The 21,465-nt window shown below is 33.7% G+C and overlaps 1 protein-coding gene across 11 annotated transcripts in view; it reads left to right on the plus strand.

The window, feature by feature from the left end:
• Positions 1 to 21,465, plus strand: part of LOC105248709 (protein-tyrosine sulfotransferase) — a 322,406-nt gene that overhangs the window by 287,346 nt on the left and 13,595 nt on the right. For 8 of the 11 annotated variants that reach the window (XM_025415097.1, XM_025415101.1, XM_025415095.1 and 5 more), the window contains one exon: positions 13,097 to 13,188. The exons of 2 other annotated variants lie outside the window; for them this stretch is intronic. The gene's annotated coding sequence lies outside the window, so the exon portion shown is untranslated. Of the gene's footprint in view, positions 1 to 6,967; positions 7,027 to 13,096; positions 13,189 to 21,465 lie in introns of those variants that run through there. One more of the 11 variants, XM_025415104.1, reaches the window with a different exon arrangement.

The following is a 21,465-nucleotide window of genomic DNA, read 5'->3' on the forward strand; positions in this document are numbered from 1 at the left end:
TTTAGTATTAAAACATCATATATTTTATATGTGTAAATATTAAAATTAGGAATCTCGTATAATTTGTACATTTACTTGTTACAAGGCCGAAAACATTCGCGCTCGCAACACACTAATCAGTTTCGTAAAAAAAATAATTTTCTGTGAAAGTGACAGATGATCATCGGTTCATCTGGCATCTAGCTCTTATTAACTCGAAATATTTAAATTGAATTTATATACCTCATATTCAGAGCCTTGTTGATCTTCTTAATTCATTTTTAATTTAATTTTTATTTTCAATGTATTTATTATATGTATTATGTTTTTTATATACTACGAAAGAAATTATCAATTTATATATTTATTTATTTTTATTAATGGCTTTGATTTGCTTTTTAGAAAAAGCTACTTTCGATTATTTATGATAATCAATAATCATTATTATTTATTAATATTATTATTCGGTTATAATAATAAGTATTCATTGATTACATTTCGCGAATTTTGTTTCTTGTAACTTTGATTCTTCTATACATTTAAAACAACATTAATTTCACTTCACGATTGAGAGCAATTTTTGTCAATATTTACTACCTATCTAAAAAACATCCACTTTGTTATTAATTTTCTCGACGTTACTCCTCCCCAAAAATATTTATTTAATTTACTAATTAAAAGAGAGATTTCGCTATTATTCATCACCGAGTTGCATTTAGCATATATAAAACATAAAACACGAAAATTAAAAATCGATTTGCAATATGTAAGTAAAAAAATTATCATATAGTTTTATTCAAAAAGTAACATAATGACTTCCGAGTGATTGAAAATGACTTTTATTACTAAATTTAATGTAAAGAGATGAAAAAAGAAAGCTCCATTATCTCCTACACAATGCTTATCATGAAATGTTCTGCATAATTTAGCCAACATTAAAGTATAAAGTAACATCAACGTCTTTTATCCGTCCACTTGATTATTTCTCGACAGAATGATACATCTTGTAGAAAGTTTGTTGGAATGTTTATATTTCTTTTATTATTTCAAAATTGAGGCGATTAACTTTTAAAGAAAGAAAGATATCTAGATGTACGCTTTTTTCAAAGCAGATCTTGAAACGTTAAGTCGCCTCAATTTTGGAGCGATAAGAGAATGAAGGGGAAGAGAAAGGAGGGAACGCGATGCTGCGGAAAATGAGAAAAGAATTGTATATCCTTGCGCCAATTGTCGCGCAAAATTCGAGAAATGCGGCAAAGACTCCGGCTATCAATCTGTTCCCGGTGATACGCGCGCGAATAAGTTTCCAAGGGGAATCCCTCGATACGGTACGAAATCCGATTCGCATCGGCGAGTGAGGGGCGGGCGAGGGTGGAACGGGGCATTCTTCTGGAAAATTGCGGGAGATCCGGGAATATTCGCGCGCCTTCCGAGCATCGGAGAAGCGGAGTATTCCTCTCCCGTAACTACGCGAGAGCGAAAAGTTAGATTCGCGAGCGAAGCTAACGCGGAAGGAAGCTATTTAGACATCGTTAGGGGGGAGGGAGGTGATGAGAGGAGCGGGGGATCCTCTTCTCTTTCTCACCTGACTCCTTCCTCCCGGTCTTATGCTCCTGGCATTGTCTCGACGTCTCGAATCGCGATGCGCCGCGAGTGCTCGTCGCATTTTCTCGCTTTAATCCAGCCTTTGTCACCGTATCTTCCCTCGAATTTCCCGGAAATGCGCGTGCGTTTCATCCGCCTTTGTTTCTCTTCGGCGCGGCTGTAAAATAAATCGTATAAATTTTAATTCCATTAGATAGATTTTGATTGTGTACTAATTGCATTAAAATGTACGCTCTGCAAATCTCCAGGAATCGTCACCTAGGATTATTATCGACTGCTATGTGCGAGGGAGGAGAAGAGGGAGGAGGGGCCCGCACCGAGGAGAACTGAATTCGTAACGAGATTGTTCATTAACATGTACGATATAAAACCAGACGCGCGGGAGCATTATTAACGACGCTTGCGTCCTCGTACATAACCCACGACGACGTAGGGTAGGATAGAGGTGGTAGGGTTCACGAGGACGGAAATCGCGGCGACCGCAAATTGAATTATCGGACTTTCGTGCGACGTGCCTTGATAAAAACGGTCCGGAACCGTGCCTCGAAGGGCCTAGAGGAGGATTATCGACAATCGCGCTCGGTCGTTGACACGTGTGGCAAAGGAAGGAAAGGGGCAACAAGATGCGAATTTCTCTTTTTTCTGTCTCTTTCTCTCTTTATTGTTTCCTTTCTCCCCCTCTCTCCTTGTAGCGAAAACAACGACGATGGCGCAATTTCACGTTGTAAAGCTGTAACTTTAAGAACAACTTTTTCGTTAGACGAACTAGACGTAGTAACGAAATTACTGGATGAACTCGGAAAATTCGCGACGCGAGACGTGACGGGTAGCACCGATTCAAGTTGAAAGACTAAAGTTGCGAAACTTACAGTGAAACACACTGCGTGTACTGCGTGAGACGAATTTTTATGTCCACCATTTCAGCTATTAGATTCTCTCCTATTTATGTATTTATTTTTTTATTTGTTTTATTGATTTATGTGTTTCATCAAATGTATCTTGGTGTTTGATTGCATGGGATATAAAAATATTGTTCCTGTAGCAACACGATATTCTCACATATTTAATTTTCGAGGCGACAATGTATATTTATATTTGATGTGAGAGAGACACGATTTCTACGTGTTTCTTGGAGTAAAAAACCAACAAAAAGTAATTTCACTTGGATAAAATGTAGAAGGTTGAAAAATTGAAATTAAAATAAGAAAATAAATAAAAATGAAAATGAAAATTAAAATTGAAATAAAAAATTAAAGTATTTTCGGCTATATAGTTGAAATATTTCCTGCAAAATAATCGCAAGTATTTCGCAGAAAACTGCAAAATATTTTCATAAAAAGATTATAATTAATTTAATTATAATCTTTTTATGAAAATATTAATTATATATTGTATATGATTATGGAAAGAAGATTTGCTTTTATGAAAGTTCAGAAGCGATGCTTCTAAATCGCTATATTTCATACACAGTAAACCTGCAATATTCGCGGAGGAGATCGAAACCTGTTGTTACACAATTTATCGAGGCTCGCACAGAGAGAGACACACAATCCGATATCATCGCGCGTTTTCATTTTTGGAAAAAAAAAACATATTACGCCAATTTACGGAGATATTATAACAGTTTCAATTCCCGGTTCGCAGATGCATATTTACTCCCCTATTATGCAAACCCGACCCGGGGAAGCGCCAAGTCCCGCGTAACTTTGCGCCGTGTCGGTTCTCGTTTCTCATTTCGGAGCGTGTTTTAACGGGACGGGGAGGCGTACGCGCGAAACATTGTAATCGCACGAAACAGGCACTCGCGTAATTAATTTAGTTACGACATCGCCGCCGGCGGCTCGGAATTAACAATCGACAAATGGCGCACGGCGCCGCGATAAGAGCATTAAAAACTTCATTTATCAGGCACAATCGTTTGAACGCGCGACACGACACGATTGTTAAGCGCGGAACGATTTCGCGCAAAACAACGTTCGCTTTTTCACATTTCGATTCATATCGCTACGATATGAATTTGCGATTTTTTTCGAATCGAAAATTAAAAATACGATGAAAATACATATTTCTGGTAAAGAGAAAAAAAAGAGAGGAAAAATTCAACACCGAGATTTATGCCTCGATGAGAACTTAAGTGGCGTGCGAAATTGTTCTTTCTACGCGCGAATAAATATGTAATATCGTTTTTCTGGCCATTTTCTCTCTCTCTTTCTCTCTCTCTTTCTCTCTCCTTCCTTCCTTTCTGGCATCGCTCGAACGGATACGGCAAACTCACGTTAATTGAATCTCGCAGCTCCTAATAAGAAGCCCAAATACATTAGCATCCAATCCCGGCGTTACGTGGTCGAGGAAATAATTTGTGCGATTCCATTTCTCTCTTCCAACCGATCGATCTGACAGGGTTGCAATCTAGCAGAAGGAGATATTACTGATCCATTCATGCACACTTGGAACGTGAAATTCTCGTATGCCTCTTGGATGGTCTTCATCTTTTCGTTGTCGTTCCTTCACATGTTATACATATTTACATATATATTACTATATAAATTTATACAGTCGTCTCACGGATCCATTTTCTCTGAAGTTGTTCCTTTTTTTATTTAGCACACATGTACAAGATGTGGCGGTAACTTGTCCACCTGGAATACTTGTGCTATTTTTAACGATGAAAAATTGTAATTATGAGTTACACGATATCTAGAGAGCCATAACATGATAGTAATATTTTTTCCGTAAGTGGAAACGCCTCTGAGATTACCTTCATTTTTTTAAATGCAGCCAAGCTAATTTTTCTATATAAATCGATCCCTCGCAATATTCGACGTAAAAAGTTATAAAAGTAAGATTAAAAATTGAATATTGCGAGATATTTTATATTTTTATTTGATATAATTTTACAAAAACTATGAAATATTTCATAAAATATTTATTTGTCAATTATCTCGATACTTTAATGTACAAATTAATGAAAGAAATCAATTAATACAAAAAAGCATATAGTTATTTTTGAAAAAGAATTCAGATGAACAAATTTATTTTTTTTTTTTTTTTGTTTCATCCTGCTGTTCATATTCTGAATTGGAATTTTCAAACGAGATTGTCTCGGCTCGATTTTTCGCCATTTGAATTGATCGTTGCTCCACATAAAGGCTCGGAATGGAATTATATTTTCGAGATACAAACAGCAAGGTTCGAAAACGCGCACAAAGAGAGAGAGAGAGAGAGAGAGAGAGAGAGAGAGAGAGAGAGAGAGAGAGAGAGAGACCAAATTAATTGGCGAAATAAAAGTAAAAAAACGAGTTTTACGCGTCGCGGACCACATCTGAGGTCTATAAGGTTAACCGTTATATAACACATCGTTGTTATCGCTTTCCGATAACTGCTCGTCGTCGGGTATTACTCAACATCAACAATTCAATCCATATCTCTCGCGGGGAATGGACGCTGACCATTCGTGCATAGCCGCGTGTCTTTTGGGAAATACGCTGTAAACTAGCATTGTGTATATGTATATATATAGATATATATCTCCACCGACCATCGAAATACTGTTTTGGATATTTTGAATAAATCATTTTCGTTATCGCCTCTCGTTCATTCTGCGATGCTTTCCTACATGACCTCTGACATATATTCATTGTTGCGCACGCAAACGTTTGACAGACTTCGTTATACGATGGTACGATTATTCGGAAAGTTTGAAAATTCCCGATTTTCCAAGAATTTCAGACTTCATCATTCACGAAACTTTATAAGAACTCTAGACACACAAGTGGAAAACTTGTCGGTGTCAGATTTTTCACTTGACTAAACATCTGGCAAACATCATATCGAATGTAAATTGGAAATTTATTAAATACAGAAATTATTTATACGCATAAATTACGCACATTCCTATTGGGCAGGTAATATTTAATTAATGAGAATGCGGTTAAATATCAACGAGACCGAAACAGACTCGCTGCTTGACATTTCTCCGATGAATTTGGCCGATCATTATACGTCTCTCTCATGGATCATATTTTTTTTTACCTAACAATAAGTTGCACGGATGATTTTGTTTCGAGTCTACCTGGCGCGGCAATCGATAGAATTTTTACATGGGCGGATAAATTGCCTTTCCGAATAATAATTAGCGTCTGGCATCAAATTTATCGTACCGCTGCGAGGATAATTTCCCCCGAGGATGCAAACAGCCGCGTTGTAAATTTGGTTATACGCGAATACATCCAAACACCTGAAATATCTTCGAACCGAAACCGAAGCAGGATCTCACGTGCGTCTCTAGGAAGCTGGAATTATTTTCGCCTGTTTCACTTTAACAATAATTAATTTATAAGCTTCGGGTAATGATGTTTAAAATTGATTCCCTAGTAAATCCTACAAAGTTGTATGAAATTTTTCAAACATATAACATGTACATTTTTGATCGATTTCTCGCAGTAACTGTTGAATTTCAAATTCTCATGATGATCTCGAGATGACCTCAGCGAAATTGTCGAGAGAGTGCATTATTTTTTGCATTATATATATCTTTAAATAACTTGAAGAGTAATTAACCTTCGAATTAAAATTCTATTAAAGTAAACTTTGCCTGAAATTAAACACAAACGTAGTTTTGTTAATCTTTTAATTTTAGTTTAGTTTGCTTTGAGAACTTCCTTTCAACTTTTTCGTTTGTAACTCGCGCAAATGATCGATGCCTCGGTATTTTCACTAGGAAAAATCAACTCCAAATTGATTAAAGAATCTATTATTAAAAGGACATTAGATGATTTTGCTCCTTGATATTTCCGTAGACTTTTTTCTTCCCTTTATTTTTTCCTATTTTTTTATAATACTTGAATCATTTATTCGTGAAATTTATTCATTCGCGATAGATAATTTGATCATGCGCACTAATCATTGTAATACAATAATTATTATGATATTTTACATAACACTTTTACATACGACGTACAGAAATTGTACAGAGAGAAATAACGCAAATCAGATTTATCAGATGAAACTGCGATTCATTTTCCAGTCGTATTTACAAAATTGTTATCAACGCAGAGTAGCATTTTACGACATTTTTATCACTAAAATAGTGAATAAATAGAATAAATTAAAGTGTTAAAGAATAAATAAAAGTGAATAAATAGAATAAATTAAAATTAAAAAAAGATGGTTATTGGGAAACTATAATATTCAAAATTTCGATGTGTATTTTAGTTTATAATATGTTATGTAACATATAATAAACATAATGTAATGGCAACGAATGAATTGTTGCATAATAGTTATATATGTATGCGGTCTTTACACACGAGTTATGGTGAACTATTGTTTACGATGTATCGCCGCGACCTTTCATCATTCGTGCCGCAACACTCGAGCGAGCAGCAAGTCTAACGAGACGCTCCGCGCATCATCGTATTATCTGAAACCCCTTCGCTAGAAGTAAGTTTTTCAATAAATATTGTTATTATTAATATTTTAATATAGTTATATAAAAACAAGATATTTTCGTAATCGAATATGAAGCATTAATCGTAAAATCTGATATTTAAAAAACCACTCGATTTTTTTTTATTTTTCCAATCGCAGAAAGATATTTTGAATTTTTCCCAAAGAATGGCGATTTGATAGTCAGAATTTTAAAAATCGCTATTCACCAGTGACGTTTCATCTTTGATTTCCCGATTTTTCATTCATCAGCAATGACGTGGACGAACGAGTCGTTGTCAATTCTTTAACGATGGAATTTTAAAAATGTATACTTGCTTGCTTAATTAAAATCAAACGATGACGAGTATGTTCGTCAACAGAGTGAGTACACCTGTATATTTAAATTAATTATAATAAAATAACAAATACTATGAATTAAATTATTTAAAAAATCAATAATTTTATTCAGAATTCATTAATATAACAAATGTTATTACAGTTTTGAGAATTTAAATAAAACAGGAAAAATTCATACATGAAAGAACGGAAAATACAAAGAGAAATAAAAAATTTATTCTTTTCTTATAAAATATGATATTTTTGAAAATAGGGTGCAAGACATAGTGATATTTCACGTGTAGGACACTAATATGTTTCCTTTAGAAATCCATCTTTGAAACAATATTGCGTAGAATTAGTTTTTGATAAAATACTGCGTATAAAATCTGGAAAATGTTTTATTTTAATAAGACGTATAGGCTTGGGAAATGTAGCTAGCCGACCAACTGTCGAAATATTTATCGAACTTTCATCTTGAATTGCATATCGCTCTAGTTTTTTTAATACATTGGAGCAAGAAGTTTATTCTGTTTAAGGTTCCATTGTCTTTTTTACATAACAAATGGGAATTCAGGCAGATATAATGTCTAGAAGATGAAGAAATATCTTCTTCATAATATTTTTTTAGCCTCTTTCTTGCTATTGAATATGTTACAATTATCCCATCACTATTATCGATTCCATTCATGTTCTTATCATAGTCAAGGACCAGGTCTCATTTTTTTAACAACTCGTTTCTCTATTTCCACCATATTATCGTCATGTATCGTACTAAATAGCAATGCATTTCTTTTATCTTTCCATTTCCATAACATCACTTTGTTTTTATATCGCAATATGTTCCCCTTTTTCTCTTATTTTTACATCTGAAGGAATACCACCTGTTTTTCCGCATTGTATCAATAATATCTGTTTTGCAAGTTCTATATTAGTGTACTAAGGTAAATGACTATAACTTCGTCAGCGGATATAATTTCGTTAAATTAAATAAATTAAGCAATCTCGCGTATATCGACTATATTTCCCGATTTGAAACCGATGTTCAAATTGTTTCAAATCGGAAAATATAGTCGGTATACGCAAGATTGCTTAATTTATTTAATTTTAAGAAGGCTTGATGAAATTATATCCGCTGACGAAGTTATAGCCATTTACCTTAATTATCTAAATTTAATCGGAATAAGCGGTTTAAAATATGATGACACAATTGAAGGACAATGCGAGTTGAAGCCTTGCATTCTGGATAATATGAACCGTAATATGTACTTTTACCAATTTATACGCAGTAATTAGATAGGATGTAGCCAGTTTTATTTTTGCATAATGCAAAGAATTTGATCCCAAAACGATTTCTTTTTGAAAGTATATATTGTTTCCAAGACAAACGCTCTTTCCAAAGTAACAACGATTCATCGATGCAAATATTTCTTTCAGAATGTATATAAAGTTTTACATTTGTACTGGACATTTTGCAAAACAGTTTGAATTTTGTCAATTTTGTTTTTCGAAGAGTTGAAAAAAATTACTCGGATGCGTTTTTTCTATTATTTTATAAAAACAATTTTTCACATAAAAATCTTTTATTTACGTCAAATTTCATATATATATTTATATAAAATTATATAAAAAGATCTGTTTTTTTTTTGTTATTGCGACAATATTCTATTTATTATTTTACAATTCTGGATTTTTATGCAACAAGCTTTTTAAAATTTAGATATACTATTTTGCAAAATTTATTTTTTATTTCTATTTCCTTTTTTATTTATTATTTCGCAATAACTTGCGAAACGTTAATGTAAACGTTAGTGTCATAAATTTTTGTATCCTTCGTAAATATTCTAGTCTTTCAGCAAATATATCTTCAACTTTTTTTTTAAATTCAGCAAATATATTTTCAATTTTTTTTAAATTTAGCAAATAGATTTTCAAATATTTTTAAATTGACAAGTCATGGATTTATCCTCGTCGGTCTCTTCTCGTATATATCCGAGATGTGACAAAGCATCTTCTCCCTTAGTACACTCTTCCAATAAAGGCGAGGAATATTTGTAATTTTCAAATTCGCGACAAGTGTCGCTCGACAATCTTGAATGTTTGCATCGTCTTAATGCAGGCGGTCATTATCTCGATCCTCCGGAACGTCGAAACAATTCGACACGATCTTGGACTTAACGTTAATATCGCTAGCCAGTAATATTATGCGATCGCGGTTGTCCAGTTTCAACAGCGGGATTATAATGCTGCCATGGCCGACGTATCTCCTCCGTGCTTCTGACGGCACTCGAGTATTCAGATTCATCAGAGACGGTTTAATCAGATTTCCTTGAAACGCACCGTCGACGAACAGCAGTCCAATGTCCGGTAGACTGGTTACATTTTCCCGGATGCTTACTGTTAGCGTATCGTCGAAATTGAGAGCTTCCAAGGCGTCTAACAGCGTCCACGATCTCGCTCGGTTACATACGGATAGATGGAATTGAAACGTTCAAATGCTTGAAAAGTCACCGACGTGGACATGGGTCCCTCGATTGTGATAGATGGTATCTTATTGTCGCCTTGGGATATCCATCCCTTCTATCTTTTTCTTCTTGAAATAAGACAAGATGGCAAGAACGAAAGATATGATCTTTTTATGGTAAATTGAAACTCTTCAGGAAAAAAAATTATACGTAAAATTATCAGGATACATATGCTTAAATAAATATTAATTAATAAATGAATCAACAGATTTAAAAGCATAAACATAATTAGTTTTATAATTAAAGTCGCACATCTCTTTTTGTGCGAAGCAATTTATCTAGCTTTGAAAAAATAGATGAAATCGTAGGTTTATTAAAAAGATGTGTTAAAGAGAATTTTTGTTTTTATTAGATAATTTTACGATTAAAAATTCATGTATTGTAAATAAAATAGAAAACACATAACAGAAATTACATATTTTTTAATGAAATTTTATTAAAAATTTTGAATGTAGGAAAAATTATAAAAATTAAAAATGTTAATTTTAGTAAAATTATAAATTACAAATTACAATTAAAAATTACAAATATAAAAATGTACAAAAGAGAATATCAAAATGTACGATTAAAAAAAATTTACTCTTTGCTACGAGTTGAAACGTTGTCGTCTGTACATTAGCCAAGCAAACGGTTCGTTTAAGGGATTATCTAGTGATTCCGAGAGACCTTGTATACACGACTTTATAGCGTAGTTTTAAGCTTCACCCGTTTTACATGGATACTTTTAACCCTACATATGCCCGCGTTCATGTAAACAGCTTTTGGAAGGTAACGCGCGGTTCATATCGTCGCGATATCCCACGCTTTCGCAGCGCGAAACTTTTATAAATGGGGTGTAAATCTCGCGCTTTGTACGATATTCACGATATACAAAACACACATTTTCTTTTAATTATTTATATAGAATTTTTGTAGAAATTTTTGTAGAAATTTTTGTAGAAATTTTTTCATCTAATATATTCTTTGTTAGGAAATTTTCACTAAGAAAAATCGATTTTTTAAAATCGATAATTCTTCCCCTTAGTCCTTTTGTTCGATTCCGAACATGGTCGATGATATGTACCTATAAATATAAATATATATTTTAATATACATTTAATATATATTTAATATATATTTTAATATATATTGTAATATTAAAAATATATTCAATATATATGGCACAGAAAATATATTATTAATAACATGTATCTTTCATCTTCATCAAAGTTAATGAAAGTACCTTTAATGAAAAATGATGCACATATTAAAAATATTCTAGTCTAATTAAAAAATTAAAATGATTAAAACTTAATGTCGACAATTGAGAAAAGAGCATCCTCATCAAAATATAATAAAATAATCGTTTGATTGTAATTAGTGTCCAATTTCCAATTATTAGAGAGAGTCGATGTATCGAAAATGAAGAGCTCGCAATGAAAAATAAATATATCTCGACATTTTCCGCCGTGAAAAGAAATTATCTCAAATTGATCAAAGAATCCGTCAGATGAAAAATGGCTCTCTACGGTCCACGGTACCGTGTAAAGGAGAATTATTAACTCTCAAAGAGAGAAGAGCAAAGACAGAGAGAGAGAGAGAGAGGGAGAGAGAAAGAGATAGATAGAGAGTGGCTATATTCGCTTTACTACGCATTTCGCTATCGTAGAGAATTTAATAAGCCGCCTACTTCCTGCTTCCATTGCATCCGCGACAGAATGCATTCGATCCTCGAAACAGCTTTCTGGCAAGTTATAAGCCGTGGCGCATAAACGATCTAATATTATTCACGCTCATAAAGGAAAGATAATATAACGACTACAAGATGTTGATATTTCGCGAGCACATAATAAATTTTATATATTAGTATAGTATAGCACACAATTACTTTTTTAAATAATTATAATTTAATATCGATTGTATTAAAAGAGATCGATTTGCTCATATATTCAACAAACGGATTAGTAAAAAAATTACCATTTTCTTCCCAACCTCATAAATTCTGCCTATTTTACGCGTCCTTTTACGTAGCTTTCATAAAATTTATGTTTGCATTCATATTCATTACATCGTAATGGTCCCGTTTCAAAGGGTTGAAAGGGTCTCGTTTCTAGCAAACGCGTTTATACTCCGAAACACATGGCGTATATTAATTACCTGTTAAAAAATGATTACCCTGCAAGAAAAATGTTCCTTTAACGTGTATCTCTGTGGCTGTGTCACTCTATGAAACTACGTTCGGAATATTTTATATCATTGAATTTCGTAAAATAATAGTCAAAAATTATAAAATGATGTAACATGTAAAAAAAGATTTCACATACATGAAAGTAATGCGAAAAAACACTCTTGTCTCTCTCCTTTTCTCTCTTTCTCTCGCGCTCTCTAATTTATGTTGTTTCTAACAAACACATTTATTCTCACATAGCGCATTATTCGCTATACTAATTATTTCGACATTGTTTGCAATCGGACAATACCATGTTGTGCAATGTGTGTTAATTAATTGTAGCACGGTTTGATCGGGTTTGACCAAACAGACCCGGTTGTTTGCGATCGAAACGTAATAACGCGCCCACAAAACCGTATTTCAAAACGCGATAGTTTTTCGGCGTAAAATTCATTTACGGATTGTTGGCATAAATAAAATTATTCATCGCGGTGATATTTCGAAATTTGCCGAATTATGTCATAGAAAATATTTCCAGATATATCTGAAAATAATTTTGGAAAGAGTCGAGACTCAATATTTTATCGATTTTAAAAACTCTACGTGACATCTAGTTTATTGCGATCCCATTCATTTTGTATATGTAAGAAATATACGAAGAGTGTATCGAATAAAACGAAAAAAATTGTAATAAAATATTTTCATAAAATAAAATGAAATAAAGTAATTTGAAATTGCAAATGTCAAATAAAATAAAATGAAATAAAATAATTTGATATTTCTTGAATAAGATTAAAGATTGTATTCACCATTTTTATGACATATCTAAAATGCAAATTTGCAAAATTACTTGTTCAAATATTCGTTCAATGCTCGTTGTACATTCGTATCGTATCTTATGTTTATCGATTTATCGCGAGGACAATTTCGTGCGCGTCCTTTCAGTATATATTGATTATACGGTTAAGAGTAATTAGCGTTAATTGAACGGAGAGAGAGAGGGAAATGCGAGGGGTTATTCCAGTTATCGAGTCTGAACGATCGTTTAACAGCCAATTAAATCTCTCACTAGGTTCTGCCAACGGGATCGCTGTTGTTTGCCATTGTCTCGCGATTATCAACTATTCCACAACCCTATCCAGTGGTCAAATTGGGCGAAGTCGGGTGAGTGTGACTAAAAAGTTATTAAACTAATTATAAGCGAACATGAGAGATCATTATAATAAGGAATATTTTCTTCACCTTCTTCATCTCAATAGTTCTTTTTTTTTCAAGATAAATCTTTGGCTTTTTATTGTTTATGTTTTCCAGAGAATTTAAGATTAAAATAAAAATTCTTTGCTTTGATTATTTTTTAAAATCATTATATAAATGCATCCTCTTAATCAATAATTAGAAAAGATAACTTTATGATTCGACTAGATATATCACGAAATGATAAAATTATATTATGGCATGAAGGATAACATTTGCAGACAGCTGAGAAAAGTACGATAAAATATTTGACGCGTGAAATAAGGTTCCTACTTGAAAAATCAAAATCATTTACTTCTTGAATTAAAACATTTTTTAAATATGCAAATTTTCTTTATTATCAATAATCTTACTTTTTTCGAAAAAAGAATGTATTTCTTCTTTTTTCTATTCTTTAGCTTATTTTTTATTAAATATATTTTTCAGAAAATTTAAAATTAAAATAAGAATTTTCTCTCTCTTTCTTTCTCTCTTGATTACTAATTTATAATTAAAAAAAATAACTTTATGATCCAACTATAAATATATTTTATAGTGATCGCACCTGTTACTTTGCAAAGGTTCAACATTTCTTTTTAGGAAGCTACAAAAGTAAAATATTTGAAGCGTGGGAGATAAAATTCCTAGTTGAACAATCAAACATTAATTATTTAAAAAAAATGTACATTTCCTTTTGTCGAGACGAATGTATACATTGGGTTTTCTACTCGCGCTAATCGCGTTTAGTCACCGAGGAGTCTTTTGAACCCGTCAAGGAAGAAAATCCTCGCTGCGCCGAACGTATTTTCATCAAAGCGCTCGTTTCCGATGAAATCCCCTCGTTTTCTTCACCGCGCGAGTTTCATCTGGCATACAAAAGCATCTTCTTCCTTTATCTCTCCGTATTTTCTCGTTCTCCATTCCGTCGAATACCTACCTCCTTTTGTCGTTGCTCGCGCTCGGTTCCACTTTCCGGCTTTTCTTTTGTTCCTCTTTTGCTTCCTTTATCGTCCCGATATAAATCGATCCGATTTCACGATTGGAACGTATAAGAACGTGTACGAAGATGTGAATTTCGCGAGGCTGCGACGATTCGCGCACGCGTGTCAAGCAGTCGTGAGGTAAAAGCTTCAATTTCGAATATACCCCATGCACCTGTTGAGCTCATTAACAGAGCGAATTTACGTCCACTCGTCAACCGTATTTTTCCGCCGTAAATCTTCACCGGGGATCGAATATCACGGCGAGAAACGGAAATTACAGTCCTTGAGATTGCGACGAGCAACGACAACTTTTGCCTCTCGACAATATTCGTCGACGAAAAGATGAAGGTAAAAAAAGTGGGGTGCGAAAAATTGAAAAGTAATCTAGAGACAGAATAGACGAATAAATAGCAATTAACGAAATTCGATGGAAAGAGCGTGATTCCGTTAAAGCGGAAAAATATCTCGTTAGAGACTCGATATAGCTCTTTTGATCTGATTAACACGCGATGCGTGAAAACTCCATATGAGAGCGCTTGTTTCGAGCAAAATATCGCGTTGCACCGCGTGAATCCGTTGAAATATGCAACGCGCATCGACGCGTGAGCATACGAGTATTCGCGTTTTGATCAACCAGAAATTAGAATTTTAATTTCCGTGACGCGCATCGCCGATATATCCGCGGTGTCACACATCGATCGTGCTTCCCTTGTACTATGGATTTCTCGAAAGAGAGAGGAAACTAGAGAGATGTGTATTGTCTGCAAGAGAGAAGCAGTTATATATTAATTAAATAATAAACTTTTGAATTTTATTTTTAAATAAACTTTTTTCATGCAAAATTATAGCAAAATATTTTAGTGGCATTCTTGTGCGCGATATTGAGAAGAAAGTTACTGAGAAAAAGTCGATTTCGAAAATTGACACACAAGATTAAAATACTGCCTCGATGATCCCTCGACCCTGCGCGTCATTTATTCATCGAGAGCGTCGAGAGCGGGTCAAATTATGAGCGCGGGATGGATGTTATTTTAAGGGCGCTCGATCGATGTAACCCGGGTGGAAAGAACCGATGTCGAAATCGAGCCGACGTTTCTACTGACTCGTGCAAATCAACGATTGAATTATTCATCGCCGGCGGTGCCGTTGCCCTCCTCAAAATGTCATTCCTACCCTTGTTTTACTTTCCATTCGATCGCCTCGCAGATCGATAAGACGATAATCCTGTCCACCGATCAGTTTATGATACATGGAATATGATATACCCATCGATGTGACATGTCCGTTTCATACAGAATTCACGAGGCAGAATAAAAAATTCGATATTTTCGATATAGATTAATTTTCTAGTTTTTATCGAGATATTAATCCACGTGACTGGGTGAAATAATTGATCGAAATAAAATGACATTAATTTGAAAAAAAATACCAGAACGCTAAAACACAATTTAATCGAGTACTACTGGTTTATTAAACATCCGAATCGATGTTCGAGCTCTTGTCCGAGCGTGGAACTAAACAATAAATTCGCAATAAACTTACGTTTTGCGAGAGATAAACAAGTCAGCACATTGTACACTAGAGAAATTACGAAAGAAAACAAAGCGGTAACGTTAGAGATTGAGTCAACGACGGAAATCCCTATTTATAGCGAGCATTCTGCACACACGTCCGCCGGATATCCCTCGCAAGAGTCTCGCGATGGGACGTGTCATAAAACACGCGATTGATCCCCCCGATAGATGCAAAATCGATAGCTGTCTATCCTATTGCATCGTATCGCAAAAACAGATGGCTCTTTCACAAAATCATCGCGAATCTTAATTTTTTCCCCCTTATTTAGTTCAGAAGCGTCTCTCAATGAGAAGCAGAACTGGGTTGAATCATTTTGTGGTGCATTAAAAAAAAGGGAAATTTAAAAATCAGAATTAATAGATTAAAAAATTAAAGCTACAAATTTAAAAATTAACAAGTTTGAAATTATTAGTATTTTACATTTATTTGTCCAGTTATTAATTTTCATTCCGTTCAAGAAAATTTACTAAATGTTCAAGAAAATGTATGAAAGGCATGTTTTCATTAAAAGACAATTTTCTAAAAAGATAGTTATACATAATTACATGGATATAGTTGGATGCCAAACGGAAAATCTCGGACGATTTGGTGAATTAAATAATCAATTTTCGTATTTTTCGATTTTCGATTTTCCTTTGCCTGTATTCTTTCGCGACATAAAAAGTAATGCTAAATTGGAACACGCTCGGCATAATTAAAATGCAACTAAAGCCGATTTCCGTTACAGCATTCAATATATATTCCCATCGCTTTCTCTCTTCCGATCTTGTTTGAAAAGAAAATTGACCGAGTCGAAAGCGATTCTCGCTGGAGACGAGCAAATGTAACGTGGCAGCCATTGCGTTTAATTCACGCTCGATTACATGCAAATGCGCATGAAAGATAGGGCGATTAAGATCTCAATGTATTTTCGTATCTTCTCGAGTCTCCTTTTCTAGGCATTAAGCGAGCAAAAAGCATTGAGGTTGTTACAGCTATTCTGTCACATTGATTACTTAATAATCAAAAATTAATCCTCAAAATCAATTTTTCCTCGGTAAAAGTCCAATTGAGTGCTACATAACTAGATTATAAAAACATGATTTGGAAAACGGCCTAGCTTTCAGTTATTTTGAAATAAAATTATAATGTTGGTTGATAAAGTTGTTTTTACAAGAAATCGAATTCTTTCAACTAGCAGAATCTTTGGAATAATTCATTTCTTTATCAACGAAAAGGTTGAGAAGGTTGTTACACGATATCCCTTGGTCTATAAATTAGGATTACAAAGATCAAGCTTGGTGTTGTATAGGTATTGTAACTTGCGCGAATATCTCTGAATGTTAATCCTGAAATCCGCGAGACATTAGTCTCCTAGTCTAAGGTTTATCTGTAGCTTAGCAGCTTGTGAATTATGCGATAAATATACGTTTATCTCTTGTAAGTTCTGTCAATTATTTTACAAATTTGTTTAAATATCGCAAGTGTTAAAAAATTAGATAGGAAAGCACATAAAAGTTTGAAAGATAGGATATATATTACAGTGTGATATTTTAATGTGTTTCTTGCGAAGAGTATTTTAAGAATTAAAAAAAACTTTAAGGGAAGATTTTGCAAATCGATGCATTTTTATTGCAACAAGAAGTCAACAAGAAATAACGACGCAAAGTATCTGAATATTATCAGCTCCGTGCAGTTGATTTCCTCTCTCGAATCCCTTTTCTACCCCCGAACAACCACAGATTTCTGGTTATTTCGCGACAGCATCGATTTTCCATTTCTTTCGCTTCGCTTCCGGAAAAGGAGTCACGTCGTTATTACATTATCATATCGTTTGCATCAATATAAGCGTGATCGATATTTATCGTTGTAGCATATGTAGAGAATGTTTCGAATATTTCCCACATATTCTTTGCATATTATTATCCACGAATTCCTTAGATCTCTGAATTTTCTGTCGGGACAAAGGTTTGATTAGATCTTTTTCCGAAATATTTTTCTACAATAAATATTTGAATATTTTATTTTTAATATTTTTTAAATGTTTGAATAAACTATAATAACTTATTTAATTAATATATTTATTATAACAATTAAATCAACACAATTTGATAACGAGTTGCGATAATGAATTAATAATGAAATTAATATTGAAATTTTATTAAAATGAAATAATTACGCGAATATCGCGAGACTGATAAATATATCGTTATGACTGACGAGATGTTCCATTACCGCGATATTTATCGGTCCCAGTTTCAATATTTCGTTGCGAAAGAAAAGCAAATGTATGGGAAGTGCATTTGAGAAGAAAAACACGAGGTATATTACGTGCATATTTTTCACCTCTATCGGATTTTTTTTCGTTTTTCCTCGCTTTTTCTTTTTTTTTTAAAGCCGATTTTACAAAGGTGCTCCCGCTTCGAACAGCTGGCTTCCGTCTCTAATTACTTCGTTCTCTTTCCGACGATATTCTGTTTATTCCAGAGGATGGAGAAGGTCTCTCTGGCACATAAAAGCGTCCGCGAGCGACAACAAAAAGAGACGATGCAAATATACAAATGCACGAATGGCAGAAGCGGATATTTCTCGCTCGCGGTATTGAAAAATTGAGTGCTCCGGCGTAAAGCTTGGGAAGGTGGGTCATTCTTTTATCCCCCCCCCCCCCGCCTATCCCCCAGTCTCTCTCTCTCTCTTTGACGAGGATTTGGGATCCATACATTTTCCATAAATTTTTGATAGCTCTCTGTTCTCTTGATCGAAAAGTCGCGTGAAAAATATTGACCATGCTCGACCGGAAATACAATCTCGCATAAAATATACTATAGTATACCGTTAGAATAAAAGTGATATACGAAATTTTTGTATCGCCCTTTATTCAAGTTTCGGTAATAAAATCTACATTGCGTGTAATTAATTTACACTAAAGAAAAAAGATTATGTTAATATATTTTTAGAATAACTTGAAGAATTTAGAGAGAATTTATGCTAATTTAAGGGAGGAGGAGAATCAAAAAGTGCGTAATAGTTTTCATACTATTTGCATTTTGTACGAGGCTCCTGTTCCGTTTCTGTTGTGATGATGCCATTTAAATTCAATTTCCTCCTTTCGATCGGAAAACTAGTGAAAATGTAAACTAATGTCGCGGCGACAAGGTACTCGTTCGGTTCGAGCGGAATATATTAAATATGGCAAAATTTATCGTGTTGAGATGCTACACTTCTGTTTCCTTCGCCTCAGCATTCGAGAGATGTAAGATACATATAGTTACGTGTTTTATCTCGTTTTAGCTCGTTTCTCATCGAATGTAGATTACATCGCGATCTCAGACAAAAGCGAAAGCAAAAAGACAGCAAGAAAGAGCGATTGGAAAGAATATTTCTGTGCATGATGCGCGATAGTAAGAGGAATTTACGGTCGTGAAATGCGAAATCATCGCTTTTCACGAGCATTTTAGACGAAATCAACTCGTCGAAAACAAGCACATCTTTGCAAAGTGATTTTGATATATCTACTAGAGAAAACACCTCGAAGATTGAATTCGCGCGAAGGAAAATCTTAAAGATTTGGGGTAATGGAAGAAAAATGTTGTGTGAGAAAATGTTTTCGACATACGACCCTATTTAAAATATCATCCAATTTTATTTCTACACTGAGAAAAAAAATTGTAAATTTGACACTAAATATTTTCAGCTAATAATTATTTTTTTAAATACTTTAATACTTTATTTAAAAAAAATAATAATTTGTTGAAAATATTTAGTCAAGTTTACAATTTTTTTTCTCAATGTACATTATTCTTCTCCTTCTTTTCATATTATTTGTAATTGTTGGAAAAAAATTATTCGATAAAATTGTGACATAAATATCTTTGATATTTATGTCACAATTTTATCGAATAATTTTTTATATATATACCGAATAAACAGTATCATGACTCAAATACCGGATAAACAGTATCATGACTCAAAATATGTATGATAATATACCTTAGGTTTTGTAAATGTTTATTCGTTAAACTGCACGTCTTGCAAACACGGAAAAGTTATTGTAGTTTCAGAGTTGTATAGTTTGTGCGAGAACTCGAGGTCGATACAGAGGGATTAAATCTAACTCTCCCTTTCTCGGCTGCTCTGGCTTCGAGAAGCATTCTCGATCCAAGTATCGAGAGCCCGTTGGCTATTTCCTCTCCTCTCATCATCGCAATCCACGCACGTTTCTAATATCCTGAAGCGTCGAAAAGCGATAAGAGATCATGTTTCTATAAATATTTCTCAACTATTGATTTTCCCGCCAATATTACATTCTGTAGAGAGAATTGCATTAGATGCTCTTTGTTTTTCTTGTCCCGATCTTTAGCAAGAGTCCCGCAAAGTCCCGTAATTGATTCGAAATTGAAGAACTTTCTTGTCTCCTTCGTTTCTTACTCTTGTTATTTAACGCTCGCTCTTAATCCATTGAAGAGAATTTTTTAACATAAAGCTCGAATATACAGTGTGTCGTGGAATCGCCTGTCAATGGACACATGGTGTTATTTTTGGCAAAATATTTAATCGGTGAAAGAATAACGAGATATTCAAACTACAAATCACTAAATATCAAAACAAATTAAGCGAATTTTTAAATTGAGCAATTTTTTAAATTGAGCTTCACAGCCAAAAACAATTAACGAAACATCATTCGCGTTTAGTTTGCAGAAATTTAACAAAGTGCTATGAGAATAATTAATTTGATCTCTTAATATATACATTTTCATTTGTATGCACGCACATCCAAATTATATATATTTTTTTTAAATAATATTTTATGCCGCAAATTATCTGTTATTCGAAAAATACGACTTGTTATGTAATTAATTATAAAGTTGAAATTAATTTAATTTAATTTAATTTAAAAATATCATTGTTGTGATATTTTAATATCTGTCAAGAAACTATGCTTGGTCCGGATAGGACGAGAAAACGAGCGATAAAATACTGTATATAGATGATTTATTTAAAAAGCCGTTTAAAAATTGTGGACCATTGCTCGCGGCAATTCAATATAAATCCAGAACGATCGTCGCAAACAACGGATCGGTTATAAAAAAAATCTATTTTTAGTACGTGACTGACAAATTGGCTGAATTGGACAGTTTTTTTGTCTAAAACGATGGTCACAAACCTCCCTCTCTATGTATAACATGTTTAGTTTGCTCGACTGATAGAAATTGAGATATTTAGGAGAGAGTTATTTCTTCTTCGAAAGCGAATCACGATTCCTCTTATAAAATTCTCAATCATTTTCATTTTTTTCCTTAAGATTAACCTTTCCTTTAATAAGATTTAACATTTGATGTCGCGATAACATCGTTAACGCAGATTCAGTATCCGTTTATTTCCGGGCACCTTGTAAGTAGAAATCCACCGCGAATTCTGTCGGGGATAATGGATCGTCTGAAATAGTTCTAGACTAAGATGAAATTCTACGAAGCGCGATCCTTACGTTTGGATGCAGGGAAAATCGATCATTTGTGGTATCGCGTGGGTAAACTTCATTGTGTTTCTCGATACGAGATTTCAGCCGATAATAATTCTTCGGTGGAGAATTATACCTCAAATTATGACGTAGACTGAAAGAAAATTATCAGAGATCGAACACGCGAAAATGCAAAAGGTTCACGAAGATTAA

The sequence above is a fragment of the Camponotus floridanus genome, unplaced genomic scaffold (assembly GCF_003227725.1).
Source record: "Camponotus floridanus strain SB8 unplaced genomic scaffold, Cflo_v7.5 scaffold97, whole genome shotgun sequence".
NCBI classification, from domain to species: Eukaryota; Metazoa; Arthropoda; class Insecta; order Hymenoptera; family Formicidae; genus Camponotus; species Camponotus floridanus.